General features: G+C 35.4%; 1 protein-coding gene across 3 annotated transcripts in view; it reads right to left on the reverse strand.

Annotated features, from left to right (window-relative positions):
• CSNK2A2IP (casein kinase 2 subunit alpha' interacting protein) overlaps positions 1 to 21,021 on the reverse strand; it is a 103,134-nt gene that overhangs the window by 37,971 nt on the left and 44,142 nt on the right. The window lies entirely within an intron of this gene.

Below are 21,021 nucleotides of genomic sequence, written 5' to 3' on the forward strand. Positions count from 1 at the left end.
CTCTGTCTCTTAATTTTAATGCTATCTTGATCTGTTTATCCGAGGCTTGAAAATGCAATTGGGTCTCCTTATCTCCGTTATGTGCTGAACTCAGGCCTGTGAATCTTCAGGGGATGATTTGATTCACTAAGAAGATGCAAAAGCTATAAACAAAGTGCAAATGCAAATGGCATTTTCTTGAATCCACCTGATTTTGATTCCTCTGTGGCTGGCTGAACCCTCTATCACCCTATTTCATCCAAGTCTTCCAGAGGGCAACGAGGCTAATCCCCGTTTCTGTGTTTCTGAATTTTGTTATAGATTCACATGCGAACATCTCGGTGGAACTTAAGGTCGAATGAGAACATGTTACACTCTCAGAGTGTCACACCTGCCAAAATGGTTCATTTCAGGCCGTGGGGACAAAGGAAACATTATACTTCCAGGATCTGGCTTTAGGACTTGTAAAGCAGGCTCTGTACATTAACAGCTGAAGTCAGGTGAACTTTGCAAGGAATTGCGCCCAGAATGCCTCACTGGTCTATGAAGATTAAATGAGATTATGTTTGTAAATTGAATAGCTTGATATTTGCCAAAGTGGATATCAAACAAATGTTGGTTTCTCAATAGCTTTCCTACTTTCTTCCCCACTTTCATCATTTCATTTAAAGATCACAGTATTCTTACTTAGGTTAATATTATTCTCAGCATACAAGTGGGAAAATGGAAACTCAGAAAAGTTAAAGAAAATTTCCTCCAATCAAAGCACAATGAACATCAGAATCATTCTTTACCCTAGTCCATTTGATTTCACCAAACAACTATATTTCTAATAAAAAATGACACTATCATCATTATGTTCACCTGAAGTCCTTCCCAAGACACTCTCTCACATGAAGCTGGACTCCTGCCATATCAGTACCTTGAGCTCATCTTCCTTACCAACTTTCTTTTTCTAACCTGGCCTGGGAAAAAGAAATCATGTTCTATTTTCAAAGAATGTTGTCATGTTCTTGCTGATTTTTTTTGCATCCATAAATGAAATAACTATGGGAAACACAGGGAGGGAAAAAAATAACATTATCCATAATTCTACTATCTAAAAATCCACTGTTAGTGTTTCGTTATATGGCCTTCTATACTTTTACATGAGTATAAATGTAACTATTCATGTATCTTTTTACAAAATTAAGTCATACTGAACACTTTTTTTTTGGTAAACCTGACTTTTTCTTTTCAAATATTGGCTAGAAATCTTTGAACACATATTTTATGATGAATCCATTGTTTCCTGTTATACTGAAATTATGTAATTTATTTATATAATCCCCTCAGTGAGTCTGTGTGGTCATTTTTATTTGAATGCTGTACTGACTGAGTGCCATTTACTATGCATTCATTATCTCATTTAATTCTCTTAATTTTGCAATCATTATTTCAGTGAATACCTGCATCTCCACCCAGGGGCAGGCATTTTTAATGTTTTCTATTCTAAAAATGGGGAAACAGAATCCAGAATCTGTAATATTCTGCCTTTTAAAAATTCTCCTTTAAAAAAATCTCCATAGGTATATTTTTACTGACATTTCTGATCTTCTTAGGGTGACTCCATACAAATTTACAAATAGTTTTCTCAAGATATTATACTTTTATGGCAGCTTGAGATCATCTGTTTCCCTGGACCATCACACTATTTATAATTGTAAAATGTTTTATTAAATGAGAAGCAAAATTTCTACCTTGGTATTTGTGAGATAATAGAAAATATATGTACTGGTTCCTGGTACAGAGGTCCTAAAACCGTTGTAATTTCCTAAGTGATAAGAGTACAAGGAGCATCTTTTGTTCTACTGAGGTGACTCTAGGTAAACTCCTGGGTGGCTCCTGGATGGGGCTGTTCACCAAGCAATGATTAGAAGTGTGAAATTTTCAGCCTCATCCCTCAACCTCTGGCAAGGGAAGAGGGGCTAGAAATAGAGTTAATAATTGCTCGTGCCCACATGACGAAGTCTCCCCAAATTCCCAAGAGTAGAGGGTTCCGAGAACTTCCAGGTTGGTGAACACGTCCAGGTGCTGGGAAGGTAATGCACCTCAGCTCCACGGGGACAGAGCTCCTGCTCTCAAGATCCTGTCAAACATCACCCTATGTAGCTCTTCATCTACTTGTTTATCTGTATCTTTTGTCATATCTTTTAATAAACTGGTAAACGTTAGTTAGTGTTTTCCTGAGTTCTGTGAGCCACTCTAGCAAATTAACTGAAACTGAGGATGGGATCGTGGGAACCTCTGAGAGAGACATTGTGGGTAACCTGGGGAAGTTCTAACTTGAGGGTGACCTCTGAGGTGAGAGGGGCAGTCTTGTGGTACTCAGCCCTTAACGTGTGGAATCTGACACTATCTCCAGTGTTAGAATTGAGTTAAGTTGTAGGATACCCAGCTGATGTCACAGAGAATTGCTTGGTGTGGCAAAAAATCACACATTTGGTGACCAAAGTGAAGTGCTCTATGTGAGAGTAAGAGAGAAACACAGGTAGAAAACTAAATTTTTTCAACTCAGTATTGTATCTAAGTTCTTGCCTTTGATTGTCAATAATAAACATTTTGGTAAGTCTACTGGCCATTTGTCTTTATTCTTTTGTTACTAACCTATTCATGTTATTTCACCAATTTTCTTTTTCTTATTGATCTTAAAGTTTTCTTCCATACTAGTTCTATTAACCATTTGTTATATATGGTACAATTCTATGTTGGGGTTATGGAATTATTAATCACATTTCTTATCCCCTATGCCACGTATACAAAAGAAAATTCATATGTAAACATTTTTAATTTGAAAAATGTTAAATCGAATGAAAGCAGCACAGAAAAATTGTCATGACTCACCCACTATTAACATTCTGCGTCACACACTATCTACCTACACACACACACACACACACACACACACACACTTGCCTTTCGTCAAACCTTCCAAAGTACGTTGCAGATATCATTACATTTCACCCCTGAATACTTCCAAAGTTAAAAATTTTCCAATAAATGAATCAAGTATAAGTTTTTAAATTACTTGAAATTAAATAAAATTTAAAATTCAGTTTTTCAGTCACACAATCCACACTTCAAGTTCTCAGTAGTTACATGGAGTTAGCTGCTACAGTATCAGCAGGATAGTCTAGAGACTCCGTATTAACTTAGTGGCTAATCAGAGATTGAATTTACAATATACAGTACTTCACTATATACTTAGCTTAATGAAACTCAGAGTCCAGGCTTATAAGAACTCAGTCATTTAAGGGAGGCAAGACAATACTGAAGATGATAGATACACATAAGTAAATAGATAGGTAGGTAGATAGAAATATAGAGATAGAATAAAATGTGTGGTGAGTTTCATGTCACTTTTAGACATTAGAGAATATCTGAAATTTAAAAAAGCAACATGCCTTAAGTTTGCTTCAAAACTAGGAGAAAACTGAGATCTGTTCTGAGCCCCACAGAAATCTGTACTTTTAAAATGCATTGTTAAACTTAACTCTCACCCTTTGATGTTTTTCTCATTAGTATTAATAAGGAGAAAACTTTCATCCTAATTATGGCAAGTTATCTTTCTCATTCACTTAAAGATAAGTGATATATATAAGACTCAATTGTATGTATAAGGAAATTTACAGTAAGTAATTTAAGGTAATAAGAAGTTACTTTCCAATACTACACCACAAACATTTGTAATTTTAAACATTAAATGAGTCTTGCCCAATTGTCAGTTAAAATGGGAAATAGCTTTATTTTTGAAGACGTGTACATTTTATTCTATTGCTGTTTCTTTAGCTCCATCTCTCTGAAAGTATTTTATAGATGACTAATGTTGGGCACCAAAGTCAAGTGTTTATCACCAAAATTCGTAAAACAAGCCACCACTGTGCTAAGAACTCATTGTGCAGTTGACTTCTTGTCCTTACAGCCAGGAAGTAATCAAATGGCAGCATTTTACAATAATAAAATTCATATCTAGGTTTAATATCTTACAATAATGAGAGTGGGAGACCAGAAATAAGAATAAAATGACTAAACTTGTAGGAAATAATTTATATTTAACTGAAAATAAGTTTTAGAGGTAAAAACCAAAGTCTATAATCTCATGAACAAATCATCTTGAAGATTTATTGAACAGCTGTCAATCAGCTACTGAAGAGAAGTTCCTTTAAAGGACTGTAGTGGCAAGAGAGCTTCCTGACCGAACCAGTGGTTCACACCACAACAAATTATGGAAGAAAACCATGAGCGTCTATAACTAGAGATCTTTGTAAACGTCAGACTCCCGGTGGTCTCAAGTATGGCTCTGATTTTCACATGCTTCCATTGATTTCTGCATGGGCTACAAACGATCAGACTCTTTCATTTACAGCCATAGGAATAAATCACTATACAAAAGAAAACCCTCCCGATTTTGGGAATACGTGGGAGTGGGTCATCTTCATGATATTCTAAACTTTGGAATTTTATTAAAGTTACTTCCCCAGTGCAGTTTTCATGATTTTACTCACAAAGCCTTCTTTTTGATATCAGTGGACCCCATTTGCCTGTGAAATAAAATGAATGCCTAAATGCGTTTATTTTGTGACAAAATTTGGATTCTTTCTTTGACTTCGGAGTTGATTTATTGACTTAGTCCAGATAGGATTTCTCAACTACTGTTGGGTTAAAGGCCTCTTGTGACACACAATGGTCCTAATTCACGTTCGGACAATGACACTAGGGCAGTTAAAAACACTTCACCCTGATGCATTTGTTACAGAAGTTTGATATTATCCTCGCTTTTATAACTGTTCCTGTAGTAAAGGATGCTTTGAGTTTTTATTGTTTCACTTTGTAACTGACCAATAAAATGAATAATATACATCCTAATGTACGGTTAAAGACATGACCGCTGACTTTACTGGGAAATGAAACAAAAATAGAAATATAAAAAAAGAACCTGAAAGGAGAGAAAAAAAACAAAGGGATCTTGTAATTAAGTAACTTGCTCCCTAAATTATTTATATTTAACTTTGTGTAATATTATGCAAGTATGCCACAATTTGTCTTTAAATAATTTTTGTCACTTCGCAGTCTACTAAATAAGCTAATTTTTTCTGTTTGCCTCACTGTAGTGTAAGCACTTAACAATTAGCTTTTTTGATTGTAAGTACCTGTAAGCTTTTGATTGTGAAGGCATTTACCTCAAAGACATCCATCTCAAAGAAACATACAGCCAACTACACAACAAGATAAAGAAACAGGCTGCTCCACCCATGAAATTCCTCTTTTACAAATCCTCTAGTGACCCAGATAATTGACTACTTGAATTAGGACAGGAGGGAAGGAGGCAGGGTACAACCATTGAAGGACTGACATAGCTATTGAGGACAAGACAAGCTGGTTACAAGCAAGATGGTGGAAGATTCGACTTCCAGTAGACCTTTAGCCTCATGGCATACCCACAGGGGCCATGACAATTCCTAGGCTGACCTTAGAAAATCCAAAATATGGGCAGAGGCCCTATTCTTGGAAATCCCTGCCCCTTCCTCAAAGTAATTGGACTGATCCTCCTACTTATTAGCATATGAAGTTACTGAGCCCATAAAAACTGACAGCTCCGCATCTTGTGCTCTCTCTCTCTGCCTCTCTCTCTCTCCGCCTTCTGAGACAGCCTGCACTCTGTCTATGGAGTGTGTATCTCCCTGAATAAACTTACTCTCACTTTACTATGCCTCACTCTTGAATTCTTTCCTGTGGGAGACAAGAACCTATTCTCTGGCAACAGAATGACCCTGCTTCTCTCCTTCAGTAATTTAATTCCTACTCTGTTTTAAATTGATCAAGGTAGAGTGAACCAAAGAAACCCTAGGACCCTCACCCTCAGGTGTAATAAAGGGAGAGCCCCAGATCTGCAAGCTCTCTTTCTCTCTGCCCGAGATTTCTGTGTGGCCCCAGGCAGGCCATACACCCTCCAGGACACTTGTATGAATTAGTGAAACTTGTTTTTTCGAAGTTTCCTCATGGTTGTTGCTGAGGCATGGCTGGCGATTGTAACAAGAATCACAAGGGCCAGTCCAGCTACAACATTGGCTTTAGTCGGAGAACTGTCTGTGGGGGCTCATCACAAATAGGGCAGGGCCAGGTGAGCGCCCCAGGCGTTCCTAGCTGACAGCAGCACTATTGATGGGTTACAACACAAAATGCTCCCTTTTTATAACTTGGTACTGAGATAATTAAAAATATGAAAAATTCCAATGATTAGAGCAAAGTTTTCATTGTACCCGGACACCTAGACATCACCTCCTTCCCAATCTCTGAAGTGACAGAAATCATTTTCACGTGTAATAGAAACAGCTATTTAGCAGGGAACACCATCTTGCCTTAGCCAATCCTGACTCTGGGCAGCTAATTTGAATAGTTAATTTCTGCAAGCAATCTCTTCCATTTTCCCAGAAAATGAGGGGAAGCCTAGATTGGAAGCAAAGGAGGAACAGAGGAGGGAAAGACAGGCAAATATGGAAATAGAGTGGATAACTGCTGAAGCATGGCTAATCAGAAAGGACACTCCATGCGTATCATGGACCCATTGTGATAATAAAATTGGAATAAAATTGCCTACCCAAACCACTTGAGACACTCTGCATCTTTAATTTTTAAAGTTATGAAGACACTTGACACAGAAGGGGATCAATTATCATGAGTTTGCGTGCAAATACTTACTTAGGCAAGGCAGTGGGTCAGAGTCAGTAGGAAAATTTCAGGCTTGCAGCCACGTAATGGCAACTAATTACACTATTCCAGGGCCCCTTTCCAATGGTCTCAGTTGGCAGTAATGGTCATGGCTGATTTATTCTGAATCACATTCAGGGCTCTGAAGTTATGATAAATTTATATGTTTGCTAAAGAAAACTGGTTCTGATAATGAATCCACCAAAACATGAAAACAAAAGGGAGTCCCTCCAGTTAACTTGTTAGATGCTCAGATCTTTGAGATAAATGGTTTGGCACCATTTCAGAATGGAATAGAGGTGTCTGGGATGGGATAGAAGCAGCTCTCAGATCACAGTAGCCTCTCTTACAAAACCTTGAACACATACATTTCAGAAGATGAGAATTTCAACTGTCTCCCCTGAATGGGACAGTTAATAGAGTGCTTTATTTCATGTGAAATAAAATAATAGGGTGTTTTTCTTTATGTAAATAACACTTTTGAGGGTTTGTTCAGGCACTGGCTTGGCTCTGAATTATCAAGGCAAATTCACATTTTATTTTATTGTGCTATCCATTATTCAGTTGATTTAGTGGAAAAGTTTTTACTCTTCTTTTTTGTTCTGTCCCCACAAAGTCTTGAGGGATGTATATTTCCATAAGGTAAAATCTGAGGGAAAAAACCAACAAAGTGATCTGATAGACAAGGAAACTGAACTTCATTATTGATTTCAAGAAAACAAAACATTAGAAGCTAAATGAGTGTTGTCAGACTTGTGCTGAACAGTAAAAATAGCAAACCCATTTACTGTCTACATTTTCTTAAGGAAAAACTTAATCTCTCCCACACTATTGCCTATGCGAAAACTACAGAAGAAGACCTGACATCTGAAGACTGAGTGTTCCTTTTCTTCTTTCTATTTCTTCTCTCTTAGCAATCTGCCCATTAAGGAGTGAATTTAGCATGGGTACATGGATTGCTTTCTCTTTCTGTTCTACTGAATGTGCTGTTTTAATGTATATTTGAAAATTAATCCATTACATATAAAAATAAGTCCATTCCATGGTATTTCCCTGAATCTCTTCCAAAGGATAGCACCTTTACAGTAAATAAAGTTTTGCTTAAGAAAGCCCTAAGCCATAAAAATAAAGTGTAAGTTCTCAGCCTGCATGGCCACCTGTGCCACCATCTACACTATGGGTGGACGTGACATGCTGACCTCCATCAGATGCAGTGACTATGATGCCCCAAATGGAGAGAGATTATTGTCAGCACTACATATGCCACCAAGAAGCTGATCAGATTTCAGGGTCAGCTCCTCGCTTTGATACAGAAGCAAAATCTTGTTTGGGATCAATCCTTAAAAATGTAAAATATACATAGTCGCACATTTAGTATAATAAATGTTACAAGAAATGCATAAATCTGTATTCAGAATCTCCCCTCTTTTTTCTACCTTTTTTGAAGTTTTCACTTTATTTCTTTCTGAAATTTACAGTCTACTCGAACTAGGAAAAGAATGTTGGCACCGTGCAGGGTAATACCTGGTCCAAAGTGGAGTAAATGATTCCATGCTGGCGTCCTCAGATCCACACGGAGTCGGCAGAGGTAGAATTGGAAAGCCACCAGGCTCTATTGATACGTGGGCCAATACGGTTAGGACAAGTGGTAGTTTTTCTTTCTTCCATCCGCTCTGTGGTCTACTTAGGGGTGGAAGGCTGTTAGCAGTGGGATAGGAACTAACAGCATTACATGCTACAAAGGGCAATTGCCTGAGCAATTTTCCTAAGCCAGAGCCAAAGCAAAGCAAACGCAGTACTCCCCCTGGCCTCCCCGTCAGCCACATGAGAGCGGAGCTGCATGGTGATCTGCACAGGGCGAATTCCGTGACAGAAACTGAATTCTGTGGCCAATTGCATGGCGGCATCGGTCTGCCTCAAGTGCAGGATTTAAATATTGAACACTACATACATTTTTTTTCCTTTTCAAGGGCTCTCAAAAGTACTTTTAATAGCATAAGTGTATTTGCTTGACTTCTTTGAAAGAAAACACCTCCCAGTAAAAGAAAAATGCACAATGTTATTTGGAAATATTAGTAGCACATTATGATTTGGTATTTTAATAGCAAGTCCAGTGAGACAATGGCCCAAAAGCCCATCTTGAAATTATTCAGTCTTACATTCTTCAGCGGAAATATGGACAAAATATTCCGTGAGATTTAACTGTTCAATGTAGACTGCTCTTTCTCCCTTTTTAGAATGTTATATATTTCAAAAAATTACCTCTTCACTTCTAAAGAGATAAGGGGAAAATGAAATGGAAAAGTTCAACTGACAGCCAAACCTTTTATAGATAACACCTAAAGCAACAGCTCTTTCCACACCCCGTGCCTGAAAATACAAGCAAATTGCATTCATTCAATCTAAATGTTCAAAGTTACATAATCCGTGTGTGTTAGGTGAGTAACTACCTGCACTTCGCTTTCTTCTTTTGCTTCAGGTTTTGAATAGAATTTTACTGTTCACATTTCAAAGTCAAAGCTACATAATCATGATAGCTATTTAGTTCATATGTTCATATTTGTATTAGCATTTTTTATATATTAAACTCATGCAGGTTTACTTTCTTATATTTAAACATTTTACATATAATATAGAAAGCAGTGATTGTTTTCATAAAGAAATTGTCCTCATACAAAGTCAAAATAAAGCAAAGTCAGAATAAAATTGAGCAATTACTGAGATTGAAACATTATATATTGCTTATTTCATGAAACTGTAGAATCTTAAAGCCAGAAGATACTCTTAGAAATCATCTAATTTAACTCTCTTCATTTTCTAGGTGAGAAAGAAAAAATAAGGTTCAGAAGATAGAAGTGATCTGCTTATGATCACATGGCTAGCAAATGACAAAGCAGACATCAGACTCTTCAGACTTTCAATCTTGAAATATTTTTTCATTCTACAAGCTCCCTAATGAAGTATAGATTAAAACAGGGTAATAAATACAAGATAGATAAATGGGTGCCCAGGACCAACTAAATCAGGAGAGTGCAAAATAAAGGAAAAGTCCCAACAGGAAATAGATGATACTCACAAATTTGGATGATTAGAAGAGGATCTAATAAATGAACTGTTTACCAAGGAGTGAGCAGGATAAAAAGAAATCACAAGGGATATCACCAGAGTCCAGGACTAGAAAAAACTTGTGTTCTTACTATTCCTACGCCTGACCTGAGAAAGAACATGTGGTTCCTGGAAGCCAAAGAGAAGATCTTGTATGGAGAGTTACTTCAACAAGAGCTCTGACCTGTGGTCAAGAGGCAAAGCCAACGTGAGGTGATGACTAGAGGGGAGGGGACCTCTTAATATATTTATTGTCCAAGAAGATCAGTCCCCCGAGACAGGGAGCAGAATGGGAAAGGGCAAAGTGCAGGTCTAAAAGAGTAAATGAAGGCATGTAGGTGAAGTGTGAACAAAGAAACGACAGGTTAAAAGCTAAAAGAGAAACAGACATCAATTTTAAAATTAGGAGCAAAAAAGCATTAACTCAGTGCAAGAGGCAGACCAGATAGAATGAGAAATTTGTGTCAGATACCTAATAGATTGTCAAGTCAAATTTCTGGAAAGAGAGGAAAAGAAAAGTTAATGGAGAGGAGGAGGGAAAAGTCAGACAGAGAAGGCTGAGGGTGTGATGGGTATAAACAAAGTTTGCAGAAAAAAACAAATCCTTTGTTCATGTAAACCTGTTTCAATCACTCTTGGGCTACAGAGAAAGTTCTATTGGGCTCCATTGTTCTAATATATATGCAATATTAAACATATAAGCTTCAGGTGAATAATGAGACTTTCCGAAATTATGTTCACTTCATCCAAAGTCCTTTCCTTTTCCTTGCTTGGCACAGGAGAGTTTTGCAGCATTTTTCCTGGTATTTAGTTAGCTCACTTTCCTAGCCTTCCGCTATGTGCCTGTGCAGCCCCTGCCACTACCAGTCTCACACACTTCCTGAACTGCCATCCGTGTGAATCTTCCTCAAGACTACCCCTTGCAGAGACCACACACATCCTACACCTTTTCCTTGTCCACCACTTTCCTTCTGCTGTTGCTCTGTGTTGCCTCTGGTTATTTAGGATTTGATTTCCTCCACAGGAACCCTCAAGCTATACAGAAAACAAAAACCAGAAATAAATCAAGCTTGTAGGGCTTGTGTTGCAATATTATCAGGAAAGACTAGAATGTGCTGGAAGTCTCCATGTGTTTCTCTGCCCCTACACATACCCTTTTTCTTCCACTAGCAAAGTATCATTTCCAGCTTCTTTCCAGATACCTTTTTTTTTTTTTTTTGCCATCAGAACAGGCTTCCTTTGCTAAGATATTTACCAAACTCAGAATGAATTCTTTTTTGCTTACAGGTTAATTTAGGACTTGCTGTCATCTGCCTAGAGTTTTTATTTTTTTGAGATCTCATTGGCCCCTCTAAGCCTCAGTTCCTGTACCTATAAAAGGTAAATAATAATAGCTTCTTCTTCATGGGTTGTTAAAATGATATGAGACAATTACATAAAGTGCTGACCACAGCACTGCAAATAATAAAAGCTCCTTAAATGTTAACTATTATTATTATTGCTCTCTAAATGGCTGTCCATGATGGGTTGATGATTTATTGTGAAAGACGATAATGAAACAAGCTAAGGGTCAAGGCTGCTCTCCCAAGGATGAACATGAAAGAACAATGCCACCCCCATTATAATCCCTTGATATCAATGAGTAAGATACAGCTGACAACAAGTTAGTCTTTTTCTCAGAAATGACACATATTTATCTCCATCAATCTGATTAGCCAGCTCAAAATAGTTACATTTTTTAATGGTGACCTTATTTTTCAAGAGCTTGTGCTTAATGAATCATATTTGGGACATTCAATTTAATCTTGAAAAAAACTAATAGAAATATTGCAGAGTATAGCCCCACAGAGGTTTTGAAAGTCTTCGAGAAATAGTTTTGCAAATAGATTATCAAATGCATGATTGTGTTGGAAAAGACCTCTGTGCTATAAGCACACAACTGAAGGAGGAATATAGGTCAGCTGACTGAAATGAAAACTATGGTCTGAGGCTGAAATAGGATTAACAGAACCATACAAAACAAGCCAAATTAAAACCACACCAGATTATTCATGAGATAATTAGTGCATACAGGAAAATAATTAAATATAGCCCTTTTTAAAAAATTGGTTTATATTGGAAAATACAGAAAAATCCAGAAAAGTAATCTAACAAACATATTGTATTCACCTATCAGATTTAATAAACATGTTATCACACTTTCTTTGGATAATTCTGGAAAGACATGAAACAGTGAAGTTTTTATCAAAGTCCTTTCTGTACAGCCTAATTGATGCTCTTCCATGTCATCCATCCCCCTTGCATCCCAGACATAATCACCATTCTGAAATGGAAATACATCCTTTCTGTCCACGTCTTCATATTTTTACATACAAATGTATAAGATTCATGTGTATGTCAACATACAACTTTTTTTTAATTTGTCTTTTGCAAGGAGGAGATAATTAGGTTTATTTATTGATTTGATTTTTCAGAGGAGCTACTGGAGATTGAACCCAGGACCCAGGCATGCTAGGCATGTGCTCCACCACTTGAGCTATACCCTCCCCTCTACAATGTATATTATTTTTATGTGTTTCAAAATTTTAAATAACAGATATAATGTTGTAAGAATTTGCCTTTTTCTTTCAATGTTTCTCTGTTTATTTTCATTATTCATTGTGACTGTTGTGTATAATTTTATCCACTTGTGATGATGAATATTTAGGTTGCTTTTCAATTTTTTTTTCTATAAACAATGTCACATTGAATACCCTTGTGCATATTTTCTCATGCACACATGCAAGAGTTTTTCTGAAGTAAATACAGCACTTAGGAGTAGAAGGTTGGATCCTGAACAACCTTCCTAGATCTTGCCAGATTGTTCTCAAAACCTGCTGTACCAATTTATGCAACCACTACCAACATAAAAGGATTCACTCTAGTCCGTAACTTCACCAGCACACGATGTTATAAGAAAAAATGTTTTTAACATTTATTGTTCTGGTGAATGTGTAATCAAATAACATTGTTTAGATTTTTATGTAAAAGCCAAATTGAAACAAATTTTCAAATGCATTTCTTTTAAGCAGTGAATCACTGGGTTAGGGATTTGAGGTAGCTTACTGAATTTCCATTTAACCCATTTTGGACCTATTTGGAATGTTACCGTGGATGATATTACAATGAGTTGTCCAAAAAGTGACGAGTGAAACATAGATTCTTTTTCTTTCCAAAGCAGAGGAAGATGGTTGCTCTGTTCCATTTTTCTCATGCCCAGAATTCCCTGGACCTTTAACAAGAGCTGACTTAACTGTAAGTCAGAACTTTTTTAGTTAATTTATACTTTGGTAAATAGTAACATCCTTAGAAATCCTGTTTTCTTCCTATTCCTCTCTTCCCTCTCCCTGACCTCATTTTCCTCCTGTTGACATTTTTCTCTCATAATAAAAGCCCACTTAAATATTACCACTCAGTTGTGAATCAGTTAGCCTCTTCTTAAAAGTAGCAGAGACCTCCACTTTCCACAGAAACTTTGCATTTGAATCTTTCCATTAATACAGCAGCAGGATTTGAATGTTTCATTAACTCTTCATTTGGAGTTTGACAATCCTAATAAACCTGTCTTTCTCCTAAAAGGCGGTCTTTATTCAATCATTCATATTTCCATTATAGCAATGTTCTGAATAAAATTTTCTACAAAAAGTATGTTTTGTTTCTAAATTTAGTCTCTAGAAGATAGGTTTTTTTAAATGAAATAGCTATAAGATGCCATACACCATCAAGAACTATGTCAAATCAGGATTATTAACTAATGGTCTTCTGTTTCATTATATTGTTGATGTTCAAGTAATTATGTAGGTTGTATATGCATATGGTCATAATTTTACTTAAATACTGACAGTTTGCTGGTGTCAATCATATTTTTAAAATTATAAAGAGGATTTAGGCTTTTGTGAAAGCATCAGAATGTAGTTCTCTAAATATGCTATCATATTAATTTTATGACTTTATATTTGACTTTTATGATTTATGCTTTACTCATTTCTTAAAAGCAAATAATATTTTGTCTTTTTTCTCCTTAATCAACTTATATACTTCTCAACAACCTTTGATGATTTCCTATTATTTTTTATAATATAAAAAATAAAACAAATAAAACTTTGCCTAAATTTCAAGACTCTCAATACCTAAACCAACATATTTGCACTGAATCATCTTCTATTATTTCGCTATACATACTCTACAACTCAGCCAATGTCTTACCAATTTCTTACCTTTGTTCATTAAAAACAATTTATACTTTTTATATCCCTCTGCATCATGGACCTACTATAACCTTGACATAAACACTTTTACATTAGTTTCCTGTTGCTGCTACAGCAAACTAACATAAATTTAGTTGCTTAGACCAACACAAATTTCTTATCGTACAGTTCTGTAGGTTAGAAGTCCAACACAGGTCTTGCTAAGCTAAAATCAAGGTGTCATCAGGGCTGTGTTCGTCTCCCAGTTCCTGGAGGCCACTTATATTCCTTGCCTTGTGGCCTTCTGCCATCTTCCAAGCCAGAAATGTCACAATTTTCTGACCATTCTTCTGAAGTCATAGCTCCTTTTCTCTTAGAATGCTAAGACAGCTTCTTCAATTTTGAGGACGCATGTAATTAGATTCAGTTTATCTGAATAATCCAGCTAATCTCATCCCAAGTTCCTTAATGTAATCACTTCTGAAAAATCCATTTTTCCAGGTATAATAACATATCTATGGATTCCAGAGATTGGCACTTGGACTTTTTGGAGACCCATTCTTCTGCCTGCCACAGCTTTCTTCTATTCCTGCCACCTCACAAATTTTCCTCTTTACCCATAGAATCAGAGCATGTAGTGAGTGGTTCAAACTAAAGAAAAGTCATTCAATTCAACCTCCCATTTCACAGGTAAATCTAAGAGTCTCACTGCTACCCCACAGTAGATTTTTAGCAAATATTTGTTAAATGCTGAATGAAATAACTTGTTTTTCTAGGCCCAGCTCAGATAATAATTTTCTCTGAAGCCTCAATTATTCCAGTTTCGATAGACTTCTCTCCCAAAATTTCTGTAATATTTATCATTTGATCATTAAATTGTAATCTATAATTTATTTTATAGGAAGACAAATATTACTTTTCTACTCTTGGATATTATAACTAGCAAATGTTTCATTTTATGATGTGTCTATTTTATGATAATATCTTATACTTTTTATTTCACCTTTCAACCGTTTCATTGTGCACTCGCCATATTTTATGTGCTATGTTTTACTAGTCTGGGTCAGTTCCAAGCCTAAAGGCAAGACCTGCTCCTCAGTTCATTTTCCTTTCTGAGCTCACTTTTGTAATTCCCCTCACCAGAAAGTGTACTAGAGCAGGAGACCTTGCACAGGGCAGATTTTTCCATTCTGTTTTCTTTTCCAGCATTCCTGATTGCAACTGGGGTGTCAACTCATGTTCAATAGTCCTCTGAGCCTAGCTATCTTTAATTCAAGAGGTAGTCAGTCCCACTTCCATCTCAGGCTATGTTCCTGTCATATTATTTTTTTCTCCCAGGAAGACTCAGTTTTATTTATCACAGTCAAGCCCAATGTTTAGCACATTACCTGCATATAGTAGGCACTTAATGAACATTGATCAACGGAATAGACAAAAGGATGAAAGAAATATTAACATGAAAATTAAACTCTCATTAGTGTGTCCAAACTTTGGGTGCGGGAGCAGAGTGGGTAAGTAGCTTTGTCTACTCCACTTGTCTCAAGCCACCCTGGATAATCATTCCTGAAAATCCCTTGCGTTGGTGATAATATATTTTTTAAGATGTAGATGTAATTTTTTTCAGATGTTAAAAGTCAATAAATTGTCTTCTAAAAACACTAATGCAAAAGCCCAAGACAACCATTTTGGCCCAAGAATGAAGAAATAAAATCTTCTGTAACAAAATTCACAGTAACAAAATTATTCTAAAAGTATTTTAAAATGTTTTCAGTCTTAAAGTATTTTGGGGTTCCTCTTATACCTCCCTCTAAAATGACTTTATTCAAAAATACCACATATATCAACACTAATGTCTTATCAAGTTAGTATTTTGTATACTTTTTTTGTATGTCCTTCTCTGACAGAGCTTGAATTCCTGAGGTGTCTAACACAGCTTTACATTCTTAAAACCTAGGACAGTTTCTATTTCTTTTTAAAAAAATTAAATAAATGAGTAAGTTCCTATCTCACTTGGTTTCATGCCTCCCTCAGATACCTACTGAGCATTAATCTGTGCAAAGGACTGTGAGATCTGCATGTTTCCCACTATCATGGAATAAGTGTGACAAACAACTCCAAATAGAGAAATTATCATTCTCTATACACAAAGCCCTCAGTTACAGATAAATCAAGATGTCCTTTCTAGTGTCCCAAGACTTCATGGCCAGATTAGCTTTCAACTTGTAATTATTAAATAAAGTGTCCTGGTGTCTAAATTTGATATCTATGGTTTCTCTTCCTATTAAAAAATGCTGCCCTCTTCTAAAAGACTACTTGGATGGAAAATGTTGCATTGAGAAAGATGGAATATATATCTTGGTACATATTTTTAAATGTTTAAGTCATAAAAACCCCTAATTTATTTTAGGATTAATTTATCTAACTGGGGCTTGGATTTAAATAATTTTTAAATGATGGAAGTTTCTGCATTTCTATTAGTCAGTGACTCTAGCATTATTATTCTTTACAACTTTAAGAGTTCAAGGACAGAGAGAAAGTATATTTTTCTTCCTAGTTCACTGATGATGAAACAGGAGCATGAGATTTTTAAGTATCTTATTCGAAGTCACATAATGAGTCCTGATTAAAATCACTGTTGGAAATCAAAGTTTTTTTGTTCAATGAGTTCAACAATGGGCCATTCATCTTCCTTGGACATTTTACATAAGTAATAGCAGCTCACGTTTAAGGACAATTCCAGGGGCTGTAATATCTATATTCATTTTACATTAGAAGATTTAATTTTCTGTTTATGAATTCAGTATATTTCTCTGAATTGGATGTAGTTCAGTGTTTTATTATAGGAAATCGTATTTTTTCCTATCAGTTGTCAGGAAACAGTTACCCAATTTGACTAAGTTATAACAATGGTTCTTATCCAAAAGCTGTTACAAGTCATGAAAATGAAGTCAATTTACTGGCTCAGCTCCCGGATTAAGAATTGCTTTACGAATAAATAAAATAATAGATGGCATCTAAAAGGAGAATGGACAATATATATATTTTCAGCCTACTTCTTACATTTCACATTTAGTAGTAAAATAGTTACTATTTGGAATTGATGTGCCTCAAACTGTAATGGTATTTTGCAAAGAAAGAAATAGGCAGAAAAATATCTAGGTATTCCAATAAGAAGAAGAAGAATTTAAAAGCTAATTTTCCACAATACTCATATTGACTGATAATTTTAATATTTTATGAATATAGATGCTATACACATCTCTTCTACTTCATTCTCAATTTTTCTTCCCCAGTCTATTCACATTTTATATTTCTAGTGATCACCTACAGAGTAAATATGCCCACCCAGCTGTTTACTCAGCAAATCCTCATTATTTGTCAATTTTATGATGTCACATGTGAAATTCGCATGTTAACAAATTATCCATTATCCTTCTTATTATTCTGTAGAATTTGACAAAACTAGCAAAATAATAACAGTGCAAGTGTAACGTAATAAGTAAAGCATTACAAATGAAAGACAAAATATAAGAAATCAAAGGAGAACATTGACAAACTTGGAAATTTCAAGGGAAAATAGAACAAGATAATGGGTTAATCTTGATACACTTATAACTAAAATGTATTTGAATTACAAAGAGGGAGAACAGGAATTGAACTATGGCCCTCTTCTCTTTTCATTCCATAACCCTTACCTAGATAATTTTATCTTCACCTAAGACTTCAATTGACAGCTATCATTCTTTAGGCAATAAATGTTTCTCTACTACCTAGATCTCTTTTCTGAGCTCCAAACACACGTATCAGCTATCTATTTTATATCTCCTCTTACTTGCCTTAGCAATGGCACTGCCATATATATGATACATTGATACTGTCTTTGAAAATCAATCACTAACTCTGATCTCCTGCACATATTCACTTCTCTCCATTTCCAATTCACCAACTTATTCCAAGCCACTGTCTTGGACTTTTGTAACTTAACCTTTCTCTCTAATTCTGCTATTGCTTCCCTCCAAACTATTACCCACATGGCAGCCGCACTGATCTTTTTAAAATGTAACCATAATAATGTTATGTTTCTACGTAAAACCATTCAGAATAAAGACAAACATGGCTACAAGACCATGATCCAGGCCCTTAAGACATCTCTCAAGCCAAATATAACATCATGCTTCTCCTTGATCTCCCCCAACTACCATGACTGTCTCTCAGTACCACACCCACATGTGCTTCCTCCCACCACAGGGTCTTTGCTCATGTTATTTATTGTAATTAGACTGTTCTCTTCTTCTTTCTTCACCTAGTCAATTCTCATTCATCCTTTAAACTTTAACTCCCTTGTGCTTTCACAGGAAAGACTTTTCTGGCAAGGTCAAATTGCCTGATTCTATACCCTAAAGAACAAGAGCCTCCTCTCTTAAAAAAAAAAAATTATTGTCTGTTAATATAAAAAGTATATTTTTAAAAGGCAGTCATTGGGATAAAAATAAGATAAAATGAAAGGAGCCAAGTGAAATCTATAAGTCTGTGAGCACTGAAGATAATAATATAGAATATCTTGTTATAAAAATCTCTTGAACTTGAGAGCTCAGATAGTACCCTCTTCTTTTATTGCACTTATTGTGGATACGTTATGATAAAAACACCTTTTTATCAATGTCTGTCTCCTCCCTTACATTGTAAACTCTAAGAAAAACAGAGAGAACTTATGCTGTGACTCATTATGGAAACTCCAAGATAAAGCAAGTGAATGCATATAGTAGATGCTCAAAAATTTAGTTTACTATGAACACCAATTAAAAGTAATTAACTATAATAAACAACTATAAAATAAAAATTTAAAATATTATCATTTTTATAACAAAAATATGAAACACTTAGGGATATATTTAGCAAAATAAGTAAAGGACGTCTGTACTAAAAACTAGAAAAAATTTCTGAGACAGATTAGAAAAGAAACAAAGAGGATAAACCCTAAAAAACTGATAAAATACAATTCACAAAAATGTAAAACTTCTCTTCTTCAGAAAACAACATTAAGAAAATGAAAAGACAACTAGGAGAAAATTTTATGTGTGTGTATGTGGATATATGCGTGTATATCACAAAGGACTTGTATCTAGAATATAAAAAGAACAATTACAGCTCAAAAAGAAAACATTTTTATTCAGAATAGCTCCAAACCCAACAACACAAATTTGCATCAATAGGTGAATACGTGAACCAATGTTGGTATACTCATACAATGGAATCACTATTCATCTGTTAAAAGGAAAAGAAATAGAGACATGAAAGGACATGAATAAATCTCAAAAAATGTTATACTGCATAAAATAATCCAAATACAGAGTACATATTTTAGGACCCCATTTATATGAAATTCTAGAAAAGTAACAAAACCAAATCAGTAGTTGATTAGGATTAGGGAAGTGAGTGGGCACATTGATGGCATTAAGGACACAGGGAACTTTTCTGGGAGATGGACAAGTTCAATAACTTGAATGCAGTGCTGGTTACACTGAGGGATACATTTGTCGAACTCATCAAACTGTTCATAAAGTGAGTGAATTTTATTGCATGTAAATGATATTTCAACAAAATTAAGTAAATTAATTCAATAAAATTAAATGAAAAAATTTATTGTTTTCTGTTGCTAGCTATTCTGACAGATAAGAGGTGATAATCTCATTGTGAATTTGATTTGCATTTCCCTGATGATTGATGATGATGAGCCTCTTTCAATGTGCCTATTGGCCATACACAGTGTATTTTTCTTTGGAAAAATGTCTTTTCAGATCCTCTGCTCATTTTTTAACCAGGTTGTTTTTGATTGTTTGTTTGTTTTCTGATGCTGAGTTGTGAGTTTTTGGATATTTTGGGTATTAAACCATTATTGGATGTATAATTTGCAAATAACTTCTCCCATTCATTAGACAGCCTTTTTGTTTTGTTAATAGTTTCCTTCACTGTGCAAAAGCTTTTTAGTTTGATGTAGTCCCATTTATTTAATCTTGCTTTTGTTTCCCTTGTTTGAGGAGACATATCCCCTCAAAAATATTACTAAGACTGATGTCAAAGAGTGTACTGTTTATGTTTTCTTCTAGAAGTTTTATATTTTCAGGTCTTACATTTAAGTCTTTAATCTATGTTGAATTTATTTTTATGTAGTGTGAGAAAGTAGTCCTGATTTGTCCTTTTACATATAGCTGTCCAGTTTTCCCAATACCACTTATTGAAGAAGCTGTCTTTTCCCCTTTGTATATTCTTGCCTCATTTGTTGTAGATTAATTGTCCATGTAAGTGTGGGTTTATTTCTGTGTTCTCTATTCTATGCCATTGATCTATGTGTCTGTTTTTGTGCCAGGACCATACTGTTTGGATTATAGTAGCTTTGTAGTATAGTTGGCAATAAGGAAGCATGGTACCTCCAGCTTTGTCCTTCTTTCTCAAGATTGCTTTGGCTCTTCAGGGTCTTTTGTGTTTCTATATAAATTTTAGAATTATTTGTCTTAGTTCTGTGCAAAATGCCTCAGGTATTTTGATAGGGAGGGCAGTGAATCTGTAGATTGCCTTATCTTATCTGAAATATAATTTTAAGAACAACAACAAAAAACTATTCTCGTTTAGATTTGACCTGTCATATGAACCTTTAAAACCTGTTTATTTCATTTTTCAGATTTGCATTTGCTTTTTCAATATTTCTTAAATGTTATGCCCTATACTGCATAGGGGAGGAAAATTTTCCCTCTACCCTTCTATGTTCTTTTGGCTGGCCTAATAATTTCATTGACATAAAACAGATTAACAGTAGAAAAGTTTAATTTTGTACCTAACAGGAGCCACACAGACACATGAGAGGCTTCAAGTCAGTCAGTCTCTTGAGGTTTAAATGCCACCCAGAGTTGAGAAGAAGGTGGTAGGGATCTGTGGCTTCAAAGGGAAGGAAGACAATTCACATGAT

Source organism: Vicugna pacos, chromosome 1 (genome assembly GCF_048564905.1).
Source record: "Vicugna pacos chromosome 1, VicPac4, whole genome shotgun sequence".
Classification (NCBI taxonomy): domain Eukaryota; kingdom Metazoa; phylum Chordata; class Mammalia; order Artiodactyla; family Camelidae; genus Vicugna; species Vicugna pacos.